Genomic DNA, 17,005 nt, shown 5'->3' with positions numbered 1-17,005 from the left:
TTAATTGTAAGACATTTCCATGGGCAGATGTAGACTCTGACCAGCCATGCGGAGTGGCCGCGCTGTTTGAGGCGACATGTCACGGGCTGGGTGGACCCTCCGGCCGGAGGTTCGAGTCTTCGCTCGGGCATGGGTGTGTGTGTGTTGTTCTTAGCATAAGTTAAAGTAGTGCGTAAGTCTAGGGACCGATGATCTCAGCAGTTTGGTCCCTTAAGAATGCACACATATTTGAACTTTTTTTTTGGACTCTGACTACAATTTATTGGTTATGAACTGTAGACTAAAACTGAAGAAACTGCAGAAAGATAGGAATTTAAGGAGATGGGACGTGGATAAATTGAATGAACCGGAGATTGTAGAGAGTTTCAGAGAGAACATTAGGGAACGATTGACAAATACAGGGAAAAGAAATACAGTAGAAGAAGAATGAGTAGCTTTTAGAGATGAAACAGTGAATGCAACAGTGGATCAAGTTGGTAAAAAGACGAGAGCTGGCAGAAATCCTTGGGTAACAGAAGAGATATTGAATTTAATTGATCAAAGGAGAAAATATAAAAAAAGCAGTAAATAAGCAGGCGAAGAGGAATACTAAAAACTAAACTCCATCCGAACAGGTCAGGTAGGCCCAAGGGTACTCACCGGCCACCGTGTCATCCTCAGCCTACAGGCGTCACTGGATGCGGATATGGAGGGGCATGTGGCCAACACACCGCTCTCCCGACCGTAAGTCAGTTTACGAGACCCAAGCCGCTACTTCTCAATCAAGTCCTTAGTTTGCCTCGCAAGGACTGAGTACATCCCGCGTACCAACAGCGCTCGGCATACCGGATGGTCACCCATCCAAGTGCTAGCCCAGGCCGACAGCGCTTAACTTCAGTGATCTGATGGGAATCGGTGTTACCACTGCGGAAAGACCGTTGGTGATCAAAAGTGAATACAAACGTCTCAAAAATGAGATCGACAGGAGGTGCAAAATGGCTAAGCAAGGATGGCTAGAGCACAAATGTAAGGCATGTAGCACTAGGGTGTAAGATAGATGCTGCCTACAGGAAAATTAAAGAGACCTTTGAAGAAAAGAAAACCACCTGTATGACTATCAAGAGTGCAATGGGAAACCAGTCCGAAACAAAGAAGGGAAAGCAGAAAGGTGGAAGGAGTATATAGAGTGTCTATACAAGGGCGATGTACTTGAGGACAATATTATGGAAATGGAAGAGGACATAGATGAAGATGAAATGGGAGATATGATACTGCATGAAGAATTTAACAGAGCACTGAAAGACCTAAGTCAAAAAAGGCCCTGGAAGTAGACAACGCCTTGGGAGAGCCAGCCATCACAAAACTCTACCATCTGGTGAGCAAGATGTATGAGACAGGTAAAATACCCTCAGACTTCAAGAACAACATAATAATTCCAATCCCAAAGAAAGATTGTGCGAAAATTACCGAACAATAAGTTTAATAAGTCATGGCTGAAAAATACTAACACGAATTCTTTACATACGAATGGAAAAACTGGTAGATGCCGACGTCGGGGGAGATCAGTTTGGATTCCATAGAAATGTTGGAACACGCGACTCAATACTGAACTTACGACTTATCTTAGAAGATAGATTAAGGAAAGGCAAACCTACATTTCTAGCATATGTATACTTAGAGAAAGTTTTTGTCAATGTTGACTGGAATACTCTCTTTCAAATTCTGAAGGTGGCAGTGGTAAAATACTGGGAGCGAAAAGCTATTTACAATTTGTAAAGAAACCAGATGGCAGTTATGAGTCAAGGGGCACGAAAGGGAAGCAGTGATTGAAAAAGGAGTGAGACAGGATTGTAGCCTATCCCCGATGTTATTCAATCTGTATATTGAGCAAGCAGTAAAGGAAACAAAAGAGAAATTAGGAGTAGCAATTAAAATCCATGGAAAAAAAATGGAAACTCTGAGGTTCTCCGATGACATTGTAATTCTGTCAGAGACGGCAAAGGACCTGGAAGAGCAATTGAACGGAATGGACAATGTCTTGAAAGGAGAATATTAGATGAACATCAATAAAAGCAAAACGAGGGTAATCTAACGTAGTCGAATTAAATTAGGTGATGCTGAGAGAATTAGATGAGAAAATGAGACACATAAAGCAGTTTGTGTGTTTTGCTATCTGTGGAGCAAAATAACTGATGATCTTCGAAGTAGAGAGGATATAAAATGTAGACTGGCACTAGCAAGGAAGGCACTTCCGAAGAAGAGAAATTTGTTAACATCAAGTATAGATTTAAGTGTCAGGAAGTCTTTTTGGAAAATATTTCTATGGAGTGTAGTTATGCACGGAAGCGAAACATGGACTATAAATTATTTAGACAAGAAGAGAACAGAAGCTTTCGAAATGTGATGCTATAGAAGAATGCTGAAGATTAGATGGGTAGATCACGTAACTGATGAGGAGGTATTGAACAGAATTGGGGAGAACAGGCATTTGTGGCAGAACCTGACTAAAAAGAAGAGATCAGTTGGTAGGACACGTTCTGAAGCATCAAGGGATCACCAATTTAGCGTTGGAGGGAAGCGTGGAGGGTAAAAATAGCAGGGGGAGACCAAGCGATGAATACAGTAAGCAGATTCAGAAGGATGTAGGTTGCAGTAGTTACTCGTAGATGAAGAAGGTTGCACAGAATAGAGTAGTATGGAAAGCTGCATCCAGTCAGTCTCTGGACTGAAGACAACAAAAACAACATAAACAACAAGAGCTGATGGTAGGGTTGCAGTATGGTGCAGACCCCACGAAGCCATCGACTCGTCAACAAAGCACTGTGCAAGCTGGTGGCGGCTCCATAATGGTGTGGGCTGTGTTTACATGGAATGGAACGGGTCCTCTGGATGTTCGGCTACTTGGAGACCATTTGGAGCCATTCATGGACGTCATGTTCCCAAATAACGATGTACGTTTTGTGGATGACAATGCGTGATGTCAACGTGTCCCAACTGATTGGTTTCAAGAACATTCAGGATAGTTTGTGCGATTGGTCTGGCCACCCAGATCGCCTGACCTGAACCTAGTCTGACATTTTTGGAGTATAATCGACAGGTCAGTTCGTGCACAAAATCCTGCACCGGCAACACTTCCGGAGTTAAGGCCGGCTATACAGCGTGCATGGCTGAGTATTCCTGCAGAGGACTTTCAACGACTTGTTAAGTCCATGCCACGTCGAGTTGCTGCACTACGTCAGTCAAAAGGAGGTCAGACACGATGTTAGGAATTATCCCATGACTTTTGTTACCTCTGTGTACGAATTTCAGACATTAATGGCATTAGGGGGCTGTACTTTGAGCTCAGTTGATGTAACAGTGAAGCTTTACCCGGTAAACACAGAAAATTCACGTCTAGTGTAACGAATCATGGGTACAAAATGAAAGTTTGTCGGGTTCTGCCTATTCAGCTGAAAACATAATATACATTTAATTTAATTATTAACCGCTCACTTCAACATATCGAGTATTAGCTGGGGGAAGTTAAACGCAATCATTTTTGCGCGTTCGTCGCAGTTTTTCTGTCACTTTATGACCGTAGCTTCACAATGGTGCAGTAGGTCATGACATCGAATAAAAAAAGGAACTGTAGCTGTTCCTGAAATACTGCTACCAGATTTGTTTCATCTCAATTCTCATCCGTTTTACTTACTGACGCATTAAGAGTAATCAGTTGCTCATTGATGGTGAACCAAACATATTCCGCCGATATCACTTCTGAACATTAAATTAAGGTAACAGTATGAGAAGCTTGTAAGCGCCTTGCAGGGGAGGTTGTGCTGAGAAACAATTAAGAAAAAAATTTGATACGTTGCCCTGTTTCGTAGTTATTCAGCATTGAAGCTAGCCAATCAGATCGTGGCGCACGCCAATTCAAGCGTTTACACGCGCTAAAATGTGGTAATGCACAGATATTTGGGAATCTGCGTGTTACCACTTATTGAAATGCTCATTACCAGTTAAAATGTGCCTTTTTCGGGAGTGATACGTTTAAGCTACCGAGCAAAAGCTACGTGCTAGGTCTGAGGAAACCAAACGAAGAACACGTTTGGTGAAACCGCCTCCGACAGGCTGCTTGAAATTGCGCGCGTGACGACCTGATTGACTTATTTCAGGGCTAAATAACCCCGAATCGGCGCAACGCATAAAATTTTTTTCTCGGTTATTTCACGGAACAGCCTCCCCTGCAACACCCTTACAGGATTTCAGACCGTTTCTGACCACCTTGTATAAGTTGCGTTGAAACGTTGGACATTAAGTGGAGCCCAACAGTTCACCTGAAAGTTACTGTTGCGGTTGGGATGGTAAGTAGCTCTCAGAAAAAGGAATCATTAACATCTCTATCATCACTGCAACTGCTACTCACGCAATAAGATTCCACCGTCTCCCCAAAATGCCATTCGGAATATGAGTGTCTGCATTTCGCTATGCAGTAGTATTAAGATCGTAGTTAATTTGCAAGAAACAGCTAGACTGTGCGAAACATAAAACCTGTTCCCAAACCTATTCTTACTATCTCCATCGATGAGCCCATTGTTTGCTGATCTGTTGATAACCCAACGTCGTGTTGCCGCAAGCGTTCTGGAGCATTGTATTAGGCGAAATTTGAGGATTTTATTTTATCCGTGTGCCACACATTAATTCGGTTACTAAATGACAAAAATTCAGGTCTCCAGTAGAGCTAATGACTCAATTTTTTGTCCAATATTTCGATGACTTACCTAGTCTGCTGCCACGAGAAATGGTGCCTCGTGTGCTTGCTGCTTAAGCTTCATTTCCGTTTGTCACCCTGAAATGCATCATCTATTAATTAAGACCGTAGAACGTCATAAATCAACTCAGGTGTACCGTTTGTGGATACACGTAACAGCATGTGCTAGTTTAGCGATGCAGTAGAATTTAAAACCACGACGTTTTCTAGTAATATCTTCTACTAAGACAACACGGAGACACGTTTTATCTGGAGAATAAAGGAGGACTTCACACTCCACAGACATATTTCTCCTTGTCTCTCTTCCATACATGCCATCAGTCTAACTCGCGTGGATTACTGCCTAGCTCGTAGAACAACATATGTCCTCCACTAGTCGGCGATAGCAGGCAGTGGAATCGGACCGAAACAGCCTGGTGGTGAATCCCCTTGGAACATCTCCAGCAGATCTCTCATTCGCTGCCACAATGTATAACAGCTCTTACGGCAGTCCCCGTTCCACACACACACACACACACACACACACACACACACGATGAAAACACCTCAAATCCTACATTTTAGCTGGCGTCTCCCTCGCCAGGAAATGAGCGGAACGGAATACAGAAGGAAGAAACAGGACACAGGTCAGGAGACGAAGACTCAGAGCGATGTTCTTCGACTGCTGCTACAACTTTCATGGAAATAAAGAAAAAAAACGACGGAACTGTGTTTGCTATTTCTGCTTTTGTATGTAATAGCCTACTCACCAGAAATTCTTTGGACTCTGAGGAACAGTGTGCGATGTGGCTGAAGCACTTTAAAGAAGTGACTTCAGAAACTAACATTAAATGAATTTGGAGCAACTAAGGTATACATTGGTGGAAGTGTACTTTTTCATATCCTCTCACGGTGTTGTTAATGACTTGAAAAGACAAATACTTAAGAAATGCCAGAACTTTCAAAATACCATTATAATAATAACTATAAGTCGCACATTAGTACGAGTCAGTAGAATATAAAAGTAAATGCATTCGAATTAACTGGAGTTCAAAGCATGTCCCAGCTGCATCCATTTCAATCGTACTTACTTTCCCACTGATCGATTTAGTCTTTCGACGAAACCAGTACACACTAGTTAATGATCCTTCTAGAGAACAAGTAAATTTTGTGCAAAGACCATGCTGACAACAGAGAATTTAACTCTGAATAAACTGTATTATCAAAAGCTATTAAAATTACAGTACATGCTGTAAATGAATTTGTTGTCAATTACGATCGAGGTTTAGTATCAGGCACTTATGGTCATATGAAGCTGTTTTCACCGATCTATCTTTGATAGTATAGTTGTGTTATTAATACGCTTCATTCCCTCACCATAAAAATAGAGCGGGTAGCTGGAGACCCATTGGATGGGTAAGTACTTTCCAGCCAAACACCAGACGAGTGTTTGTGTAGTGGGCGCATTGTGCATTGGTCTTGGAGACCCGTAACTGGCGCAATTCACTAACTTGGTTTAAAACCAACTTTGGCACTCTTCGTTTACTGTGGAAATGGCAGTTCAGCTATTATTATTATTATTATTATATTACTGCTATTATTATTGTAACAGTTTGAAACGCACACTCGCTGTAAATTACCATCACAAAAGAAGGCGGTGCAATTGCAGACTGTCACGTTTCATATGCAGTACCATAATCCGACAGCAGAGAGGAATATACTCGTATGATGGACAGGATGTGATGTACCGTGTACTATACTTCAAATGACGTACCGTCCTTTATGTTGTCATAGTTCAGCGGTTCTGTTATGAATGTTTGTTTCACATATATTTGGACGGATTTACTCGGTAAAGGGAAAAATACCTGCCTTCACGCATTTTTACTTTAAGAGTATGGGCGGACATCAATCTGCCTGCTATGGTTTGCTTTCAATATTTTTGACGACACGTAAAGTTCTACTGTCATCGTGGAATGTACACGAGCAATTTCAAAAGCACTTAACAACTTCTACACAGTTATTGTACATTAATCGAATGTCGAACTGCCAGAATGGCGGAAATGCAAACGAGTAAAAAGCGTTAGTAGCGAACAACCCACATTTCAATAATGGCTTCTCACAACATTTTGCGATAAAAAAAAAACAGATTTGGTCGTCGAATAAAGCCGCCGTTCGTCATTTGAAACATGGCTTTTTATAAAGGGCGACACTTGGGTTTTAGTTCCACGAGTTTCGTTGTCGCCGCTCATCATTAAGGGTTTGAGGAGATCTAAGATGTCTAATGCTATCAGTCTCTTATTGGCCTCTCTGGACGGAATCTGTGCATCCAATTTATCTGTGGCTAGATTTAATCCTATGTACAAGTGGGAAAACATTTTCTAATTGTTTGCACAACGTGTCTCGGAGGCAGGACATGGATGTTGCCCAGTATTCAGCTAGTGAGACAGGGAAAACCAACTAAAAACCACATCCAGGCTGGCCAGTTTACCAGTCCTCGTCGTTAACCCGTGAAACTGACACGGTCCGTATCGAGGTCTTCTGCTACCCGGGGGAGAAGGGGGGGGGGAAATAAGGTGAAAATGGAAGAAGGAGGGCTCTCTTTAATAGACTCACGTTCTGGGCGTCTTCCAACAGAAATGACACAAAAATCGTAAGTGTTGCGAGAAATTTCGGGGCAGATGACTCGAATATAATATTTGCAGACACGGAAGAGACTGCAGCACAAATAATAGTAGGTATTTGTGGTGTCACCGCCAGACACCACACTTGCTAGGTGGTAGCTTTTAAATCGGCCGCGGTCCGGTAGTATACGTCGGACCCGTGTGTCGCCACTGTCAGTGATTGCAGACCGAGCGCCGCCACACGGCAGGTCTAGAGAGACTTCCTAGCACTCGCCCCAGTGGTACAGCCGACTTTGCTAGCGATGCTACACTGACAAATACGCTCTCATTTTCCGAGACGATAGTTAGCATAGCCTTCAGCTACGTCATTTGCTACGACCTAGCAAGGCGCCATAGCATTTGATATTTATCTTGAAGCATGTACAGTCAAGAGCGATGTACACCAATTATGGATTAAAGTTAAGTATTACAGCAACTGCGTCCGTTTTTCTAATTTCTCATTTCCTTGTAATGTTCCAGACCTCGCGCCAGCCTGCGTGAGCTTAAGCGCGTGCCTTTCGGCTTCCTCTCATAGTGACTTGGCTGTCTTGCCAAGTCACAACAGTATTTGTGATATGTACATTACTACGTTTAACTTAACGGAGGAAACATACAACATATTGACTAGTGACGAGATATGGCTATATCAATATCAGCAACAATCCAAACGACAGACTACAGAAAATTATTTTTCTAAAAGCCGAAGGTTAGTTTCCATACTTCCGCAGGCATTGCTCTACTAGCTGAGGAATCGAGATACAAGCTCAAAGTGCCAGTTCTCCAGCAGTTTTCATCTACATCGTGAATTCCTCAGAGCCTGATAGTCAGTTGTGCCCAGTTACGAACGTCTTCAAGAGTATTTTCTGTAAAACGTGAAGATGCGGCCTGAAGTCACGGCGTGACTCTTCCAAGTCTGGGACTGGCTCCAGCTCCTCTGCCAAGGTGAAAAACATTAACTGTACAGGGAAGAAAATGATCATCACGAAGGCAGGACGAATGATCATCGTACCATTGAATACCCAACCAGTAGTGATTCTTAAATAATGACAGTTCCTTATATCAGTTTAAGCGTCACGATCCAAAGATTTATTTTTCTGCAACAAACATAACCAGTAATGCAAGGATATCACAGTACTGCAACCGTCTGCATACTCGTTTAGCACCATTATAAAGCTGTCAAAGCATGAGAACTGCCGTTTCCTCTGTAAACTGAACAAGTGTGTAGGTCACCTCACCTATTCTGGAGTAGCAGTTTTCTTTGGTGGAAGGTCCTACTATTCCTTGAAGCAGCGTTTTAAGTAACGCAATTCCCCAATAAATATGGACCAACAGTCTTCGCAGATAGTTCCGGAAAACGGAAAAGTGCATAACTACACTCCTGGAAATGGAAAAAAGAACACATTGACACCGGTGTGTCAGACCCACCATACTTGCTCCGGACACTGCGAGAGGGCTGTACAAGCAATGATCACACGCACGGCACAGCGGACACACCAGGAACCGCGGTGTTGGCCGTCGAATGGCGCTAGCTGCGCAGCATTTGTGCACCGCCGCCGTCAGTGTCAGCCAGTTTGCCGTGGCATACGGAGCTCCATCGCAGTCTTTAACACTGGTAGCATGCCGCGACAGCGTGGCCTTGAACCGTATGTGCAGTTGACGGACTTTGAGCGAGGGCGTATAGTGGGCATGCGGGAGGCCGGGTGGACGTACCGCCGAATTGCTCAACACGTGGGGCATGAGGTCTCCACAGTACATCGATGTTGTCGCCAGTGGTCGGCGGAAGGTGCACGTGCCCGTTGACCTGGGACCGGACCGCAGCGACGCACGGATGCACGCCAAGACCGTAGGATCCTACGCAGTGCCGTAGGGGACCGCACCGCCACTTCCCAGCAAATTAGGGACACTGTTGCTCCTGGGGTATCGGCGAGGACCATTCGCAACCGTCTCCATGAAGCTGGGCTACGGTCCCGCACACCGTTAGGCCGTCTTCCGCTCACGCCCCAACATCGTGCAGCCCGCCTCCAGTGGTGTCGCGACAGGCGTGAATGGAGGGACGAATGGAGACGTGTCGTCTTCAGCGATGAGAGTCGCTTCTGCCTTGGTGCCAATGATGGTCGTATGCGTGTTTGGCGCCGTGCAGGTGAGCGCCACAATCAGGACTGCATACGACCGAGGCACACAGGGCCAACACCCGGCATCATGGTGTGGGGAGCGATCTCCTACACTGGCCGTACACCACTGGTGATCGTCGAGGGGACACTGAATAGTGCACGGTACATCCAAACCGTCATCGAACCCATCGTTCTACCATTCCTAGACCGGCAAGGGAACTTGCTGTTCCAACAGGACAATGCACGTCCGCATGTATCCCGTGCCACCCAACGTGCTCTAGAAGGTGTAAGTCAACTACCCTGGCCAGCAAGATCTCCGGATCTGTCCCCCATTGAGCATGTTTGGGACTGGATGACGCGTCGTCTCACGCGGTCTGCACGTCCAGCACGAACGCTGGTCCAACTGAGGCGCCAGGTGGAAATGGCATGGCAAGCCGTTCCACAGGACTACATCCAGCATCTGTACGATCGTCTCCATGGGAGAATAGCAGCCTGCATTGCTGCGAAAGGTCGATATATACTGTACTAGTGCCGACATTGTGCATGCTCTGTTGCCTGTGTCTATGTGCCTGTGGTTCTGTCAGTGTGATCATGTGATGTATCTGACCCCAGGAATGTGTCAATAAAGTTTCCCCTTCCTGGGACAATGAATTCACGGTGTTCTTATTTCAATTTCCAGGAGTGTATACACGCGGATTATTCTGAGAAAATATGTTACGTTAGTTGTTGCATGGATTCGTTACATTTAATTCAGGTTAACGATGTGGTAACTGTCAAATTTCCATTCTTCGGGAATGTAGTAGCTGCTATGGTAGCGGAACTTTTACAGTGTACTGGGATGATCAACGAGTATGTCAACGGTCATAGTTGCGTGAAATCTTTACGTTACTGGTTACGTATAACCTTTTTATGCCGCGCGCGACAGTGCTACTAGTGGAGGATACAGCGACACCTTTTTGTGTCTCTCTGAAATCGGTTATATCGACTACCTATTGTTTTGTTTCTATTTTTAAATTTTTCCGGGAGGATATAATTCTTAGCAACGTACAGAATGGTGGGCTTTCTGAATGCTGCACTGAGTCGTATGAGCGAATTTCTTAGAATGAGGCGGATGGCGCAATGGCGCAACAGCGTGGTCACCGCATGTATATTGGGGAGGGGGCGGACTCAAACTCGCCTTACGTCATCTAGGTTTATGAAAAACTGTCGTCCAATTTCAGTCTGCAGATCGATTCCCTTTATTTCGACAGTTATATTCAGGTTTCCGGTGGTTTTCCTAGTTTTATTTCATCTAAAGCCACGAGCACGTGCGACCAGTTTCGTTTGAAATGTAAGAAGCTATCAAAACGTTTCCGTTTGAAGGCCACACTAACCCCTACATGTCGGTGCTTATATACCTCCATCGCAGTCACTCTGGGTTGCATTTACGCTGCAGCAACGACCTCAAACGGAAACTTTTTGATCGTCCCTTATACGAGTAACTGTGCTCTGGCGCTATACCTCTACCCTAATCACAGTGCCTGAAAGCTAGTGTTTGGAGTACAACTACCATAGCAGCAAGCTGTCAGGGAAAAAGGTTGATCACCTTTCTGTATGACGCTCTCATATCCCTCTGCTGCCTCAAGTACCACAGAAAGTTGCAGACGACGCTTTAGGCGAGCAACGTGTCAGTTTGTGTGTATTATATCTGTACGTGGATTGTTTATTTTTCGTGACGGAATGTCTGAAGTTAGTTGCGGAATTGCGCAGGACGTTGTTAAAGCTATTACCATTCCGCTAAGCAGATCCTGTAGTGCGAGTCAACGTATCCAGAAATGAAGTGCAAAACAGTTCCTGTCGCAGCTACAATGTGCGCTCTGTCAGAATAACATCGTCTCCTTCTGTGCTCGACCGTTAACGATTTTGATATTTTGACCGAGATACACAGCCTGACAAAAAGTGACTCACCTGGAAGGAGAGGAGGAAATTAAATGAAACTTCGCGGGCTGAGGGGACTACAAAATCGAGTCAACGTAACAAAGAACTTGGCTGTATCATTTCACTTATCAGTATGATTTTGCACCCTCTCTGGCCTGGATGAATTCATCGATTTGCAAGCAAAGATGTTAAAGGCCCTTATTCCTCTCGTGAGGCAGCCTGGCCCACAACAGTTCTAACTGATCTTGCAGACCATGGGAGTACTTCAACATCATGCAGACAGTTCGTAGAGACATGTGCCACGGGTGGACGAACAATGTCCTGTTAAAAATAACACCACGATACACAGCGTACCTATTAGCTCGAATCTGCCGTCAGAATTTCCTCGATCACTACCAGCCGTGACGTGAAGTCTTATCGATGGCTCCGCACAGCGTGACGGCACGAGTAACACATTCTGCCTCTCTAAAACATTGGATGACTGGGGCCTTTTGCAAACTTGTTCGCCTATGATGATCGTCCGGGGTAGTGCAGAACCGCGATTCATCGCTGAACACAGTGTGCTGCCGTACGTCAGCAGCCCATGCTTCCAGATCACAGCATCACTCCAAACACAGCCGTTGTGTTGTGGTGTTAATGGCAATATACGAGTATGTTGTTGTTGTGGTGTTCAGTCCAGCTACTCTATCCCGTGCGAGCCTCTTCATATAGTATAACAAACAGTGTAAGGTACATCCTACTCAATCTGCTTACTGCGTTCGTCTCTCGTCCAACCCCCCCCCCCCCTCCCCGCGCCCCATACATACACTTCCCTCCAATACTAAACTGGTGATCCCGTGATGTCTCAAAATGTATCCTATCAACCGATCCCTTCTTCTACTCAGGTTGTGACACAAACTCCTCACTACTGTTCAGTGCCTCCTCATTAACTACGTGATCTATGAAGTTAATCTTCAGCTTTCTTCTGTAGCACCACATTTCAAAAGCTTCTATTCTCTACTTGTCTAAACTGCTTATCGTCCATGTTTCACGGGCATACATGGCTACACACCATTGAAATACTTTCAAAAAAGACTCACTAACACTTAACTTTTTTATTCGATTTTAACAAATTTCTCTTCTTCAGAAAAGCTTTTCTTGCCACTGCCAGTCTACACTTTATATCCACTTACTTCACGCATCATCACTTATTTCGCGGGCGAAAAACAAAATCATTTACTCGTTTCCAGTCCATTTCCTCCAGTATCACGTGAGTTAGTTCGACTACAGTTCATTGCGGAACAGTAATTCCCTAGCCTGGCTGATTTTAGGCTTTGGCGTACGGTTCAGGATACCAATTCGATTCTGCACAGAGTACGCGAAAGAACTTGCCCCCCTTGCAACAGCCGTGTACTGCAAGTCTCTAGACGAACGGAGGGTTCCAAATGATTGGACAATAGCACAGGTAGTCCCAGTTTTCAAGAAAGGTCGTCGAGCAGATGAGCAAAACTATAGGCCTATACCTCTGACATCGATCTGTTTTAGAATTTTAGAACATGTTTTCTGCTCGCGTATCATGTCATTTCTGGAAACCCAGAATCTACTCTTTAGGAATCAAAATGGATTCCGGAAATAGCGATCGTGTGACGCCCAACTCGCTTTATTTGTTCATGAGACCTAGAAAACATTAGATACAGGCTCCCAGGTAGATGCCATTTTCCTTGACTTCCGGAAGCCGTTCGATACAGTTCCGTACTGTCGTCTGATAAACAAAATAAGAGCCTACCGAATATCAGACCAGCTGTGTGGCTGGATTGATGAGTTTTTAGCAAATAGAACACAGCATGTTGTTCTCAATGGAGAGACGTCTACAGACGTTAAAGTAGCCTCTAGCATGCAACAGGGGAGTGTTAGCCGGCCACTGTGGCCGAGCGGTTCTAGGCGCTTCAGTCTGGAGCCGCGCGACAGCTACAGTCGCAGGTTCGAATCCCGCCTAAGGCATGGATGTGTGTGATGTCCTTAGGTTAGTTAGGTTTAAGTAGTTCTAAGTTCTGGGGGACTGATGACCTCAGGTGTTAAGTCCTATAGTGCTCAGAGCCATTTTTTGGGAGTGTTATGGGACCATTGCTTTTCAGAATATTTATAAATGACCTAGTAGACAGTGTCAGAAGTTCCAAGCGGCTTTTCGCGGTTGATGCTGTAGTATACAGAGAAGTTGCAGCATTAGAAAATTGCAGCGGAATGCAGGAACATCTGCAGCGGATAGGCACTTGGTGCAGGGAGTAGCAACTGACCCATAACATAGACAAATGTAGTGTATTGCGAATACATAGGAAGAAGGATCCTTTATTGTATGTTTATATGATAGCGGAACAAACACTGGTAGCAGTTACTTCTGTAAAATATCTGGGAGTATGCGTACGGAACGATTTGAAGTGGAATGATCACATAAAATTAATTGTTGGTAAGGCGGGTGCCAGGTTGAGATTCATTGGGAAAGTCCTTAGAAAATGTAGTCCATCAACAAAGGAGGTGGCTTACAAAACACTCGTTCGACCTATACTTGAGTATTGCTCATCAGTGTGAGATCCGTACCACGTCGGGTTGACAGAGGAGATAGAGAAGATCCAAAGAAGAGCGGCGCGTTTCGTCACAGGGTTATTTGGTAAGCGTGATAGCGTTACGGAGATGTTTAGCAAATTCAAGTGGCAGACTCTGCAAGAGAGGCGCTCTGCATCGCGGTGTAGCCTGCTGTCCAGGTTTCGAGAGGGTGCGTTTCTAGATGAGGTATCGAATATATTGCTTCCCCCTACTTATACCTCCCGAGGAGATCACGAATGTAAAATTAGAGAGATTCGAGCGCGCACGGAGGCTTTCCGACAGTCGTTCTTCCCGCGAACCATACGCGACTGGAACTGGAAAGGGAGGTAATGACAGTGGCACGTAAAGTGCCCTCCGCCACACACCATTGGGTGGCTTGCGGAGTATAAATGTAGATGTAGTAGATGTAGGATGACGCAGAATGTTGCTGGGAGTACATTACTTCTTTCTGGATGACAGGCACAGGTATGAAGGAGCTACTACGTGCTTGGTGGGCACGAAGACGACCCTCTCTTGTGGTCGCGGTCAGCCGGTACTTTGACCCTGAACACGTCTGCCCGGGCTTTCAGACTCTGTCAGGTGCTCATAATACTGTCCCACACCATTTTGCGCTATCTCCCTGTACGTCACAGTAATCACTCAACTTCTGACTCTTGCATAACCTACCGAGCATGGTAACAAAACTGAAGAAATTGATTCATTCTGGCGTCTGTTCTACTTCTCACAGAGAATTGCAGTTCGTCATTTACACACTCGTCGAGGGTGCGTGCGTGTACGAAGTTAAACTGACACACGATCTTGTGTTCTGAGCGCTTCACCTTTATTTGTCAGTATTAAAGCCTGATGTTCTGACCTACGCAAAGCTCGTGTAAACGAACACAAGGACGCGTTTAACAATCTAGTGGAAGTGAACTTTCACGCATCGATAAATTTACGTACTCGTTTCATTTTAGTCAGTTGCAGTGGCCGTATATTGCCGTTGCTCCTAAATGTAAAATTCTAAGTCTTCTTAATCGTACCGCCGAGAATCGATAACGGCGCCTAACAGCGGAATTTGAAGTCGACTAGCGACGTATACGACAAAGAAAGAGGCGGGCACAAAAGCAGGGTTGGGGGAGGGGGAGGGGTTTGCGGAGGTGCACACAATTCAGCCGAGGACAACGATCGCAGCGCCCCTCCAGCCTACGGCACACCGGCGCGGCACTGTGCGCGAGCGGCCGCCGAGGTTATTTATGCATCGCGCTGAGGCCACGCGCCGGTGGCAAAAACGTGCAGCGCGCAAGAAAGAAGCGGGACGCGGAAAATAAACATCGCGGCTCTCCTCCGCGGTGACGTACCGGCTGCGCGTCCAAACACGGCGAGCCGGGCGGAAGCGAGGCCTGCAGGCACGAGCGTAATGTGGAGCACGCCTGCGCCGGCTCAAAGCCAGCACTTCAAACGCCACCAACTCAAGGCGGCCTCTCAGCAACTTCTCTGATGTGACATTACGAAACTACAGAGAAGACTCTTCGTCGCACAGTTCTCGGCAGCCAAAGAATTCCTTTCTACGCGCGATCTATCAGGCAAATACAGGGGGTGAACAAAAATAGGGAAACACCCAAAACACAGCATATTACCATGCCCAAAATGGTGTAGGAAGCCCCTTGGCATTCAAAACAAGAGCGGTGTGTTTCTCAGAGGAGTTGCAGTCAGGACCGAAAAACATTTCAGACATTCGCTTCGGCACTGGAGTGTCTCCTAGCGTTTCCAGGTGTACCTCTGGAGGAGGTAGAGCAGGTGCTACAACACGCAAAATATTATATCGCTTCATTAAAACTTGCACAGTCTGAAATACTTATCTTGATAGTAATCCACGTCCACAGGAAAGTCTCTTACACACATTAAAAAAAGTTTTGCATCACCCCAGTTCCCAGAACTTCTGAAGATAGACGTTAGACTTGAATGTGGATATTGTATCACAGCCACAGTCCTTTCGACTGTTCAGAGATGTCACTACACCCGCCCAAAGATGTAAACAGCTATGCATGAGCAACGCCTATTATACGGTGGGGGTCCGGCAACCGATCAGTTCCAGTCATTCCACCAGGAAGGAGGTACACGGCTCTTGTTCTCTGTAGTTCAAACATGCCTAGACGGTCAATACCACGGTTCGATCGCGTCCGCATTGTTACTTTGTGCCAGGAAGGGCTCTCAACAAGCGAAGTGTCCAGGCGTCTTGGAGTGAACCATAGCGATGTTGTTCGGACATGGAGGAGATACAGAGAGACAGGAAATGTCGATAACATGCTTCGCTCAGGCCGCCCAAGGGCTACTACTGCATTGGACGACCGCTACCTACGGATTACGGCTCGGAGGAACCCTGACAGCAACGTAACCATGTTGAATAATGCTTTTCGTGCAGCCACAGGACGTCTTGTTACGACTCAAACTGTGCACAATAGCCTGCATCATGTGCAACTTCACTCCCGAGGTCCATGGCAAGGTCCATCTTTCCAACCACGACACCATGCAGCGCGGTACAGATGGGTCCAACAACATGCTGAATGGACCGCTCAGGATTGGCATCACGTTCTCTTCACCGATGAGTGTCGCATATGCCTTCAAATCGGACAATCGTCGGAGACGCATTTGGAGGCAACCTCGTCAGGCTGAACGCCTTGGACACACTGTCCAGCGACTGCAGCAAGGTGGAGGTTCCCTGCTGTTTTGGGGTGGCATTACGTGGGGCCGACGTACGCCGCTGGTGCTCATCAAGGAAGGCGCCGTAACGGCTGTACGATACGTGAATGCCATCCTCCGACCGACAGTGCAACCATATCGGCAGCATATTGGCGAGGCATTCGTCTTCGTGGACGACAATTCGCGCCCCAATCATGCACATCTTGTGAATGACTTCCTTCAGGATAACAACATCACTCGACTAGTGTGGCCAGCATGCTTTCTAGAAATGAACACTATCGAACATGCCTGGATAGTTGAAAAGGGGTGTTTATGGGCGACGTGACCCACCAACCGCTCTGAGGAATCTA

At 45.8% G+C, this 17,005-nt stretch overlaps 1 protein-coding gene and 1 pseudogene across 1 annotated transcript in view; both read right to left on the bottom strand.

Annotated features, from left to right (window-relative positions):
• The window catches only part of LOC126476006 (protein rhomboid-like), a 239,307-nt gene that overhangs the window by 207,896 nt on the left and 14,406 nt on the right, over positions 1-17,005 (bottom strand). The gene's annotated exons all lie outside the window — the stretch shown is intronic.
• On the bottom strand, positions 805-922 carry LOC126427132 (5S ribosomal RNA; annotated as a pseudogene).

This window comes from Schistocerca serialis, chromosome 1 (genome assembly GCF_023864345.2).
Source record: "Schistocerca serialis cubense isolate TAMUIC-IGC-003099 chromosome 1, iqSchSeri2.2, whole genome shotgun sequence".
Classification (NCBI taxonomy): domain Eukaryota; kingdom Metazoa; phylum Arthropoda; class Insecta; order Orthoptera; family Acrididae; genus Schistocerca; species Schistocerca serialis.
The sequence above is the reverse complement of the archived record's forward strand: the minus strand, read 5'-3'. Positions and strand labels throughout refer to the sequence as shown.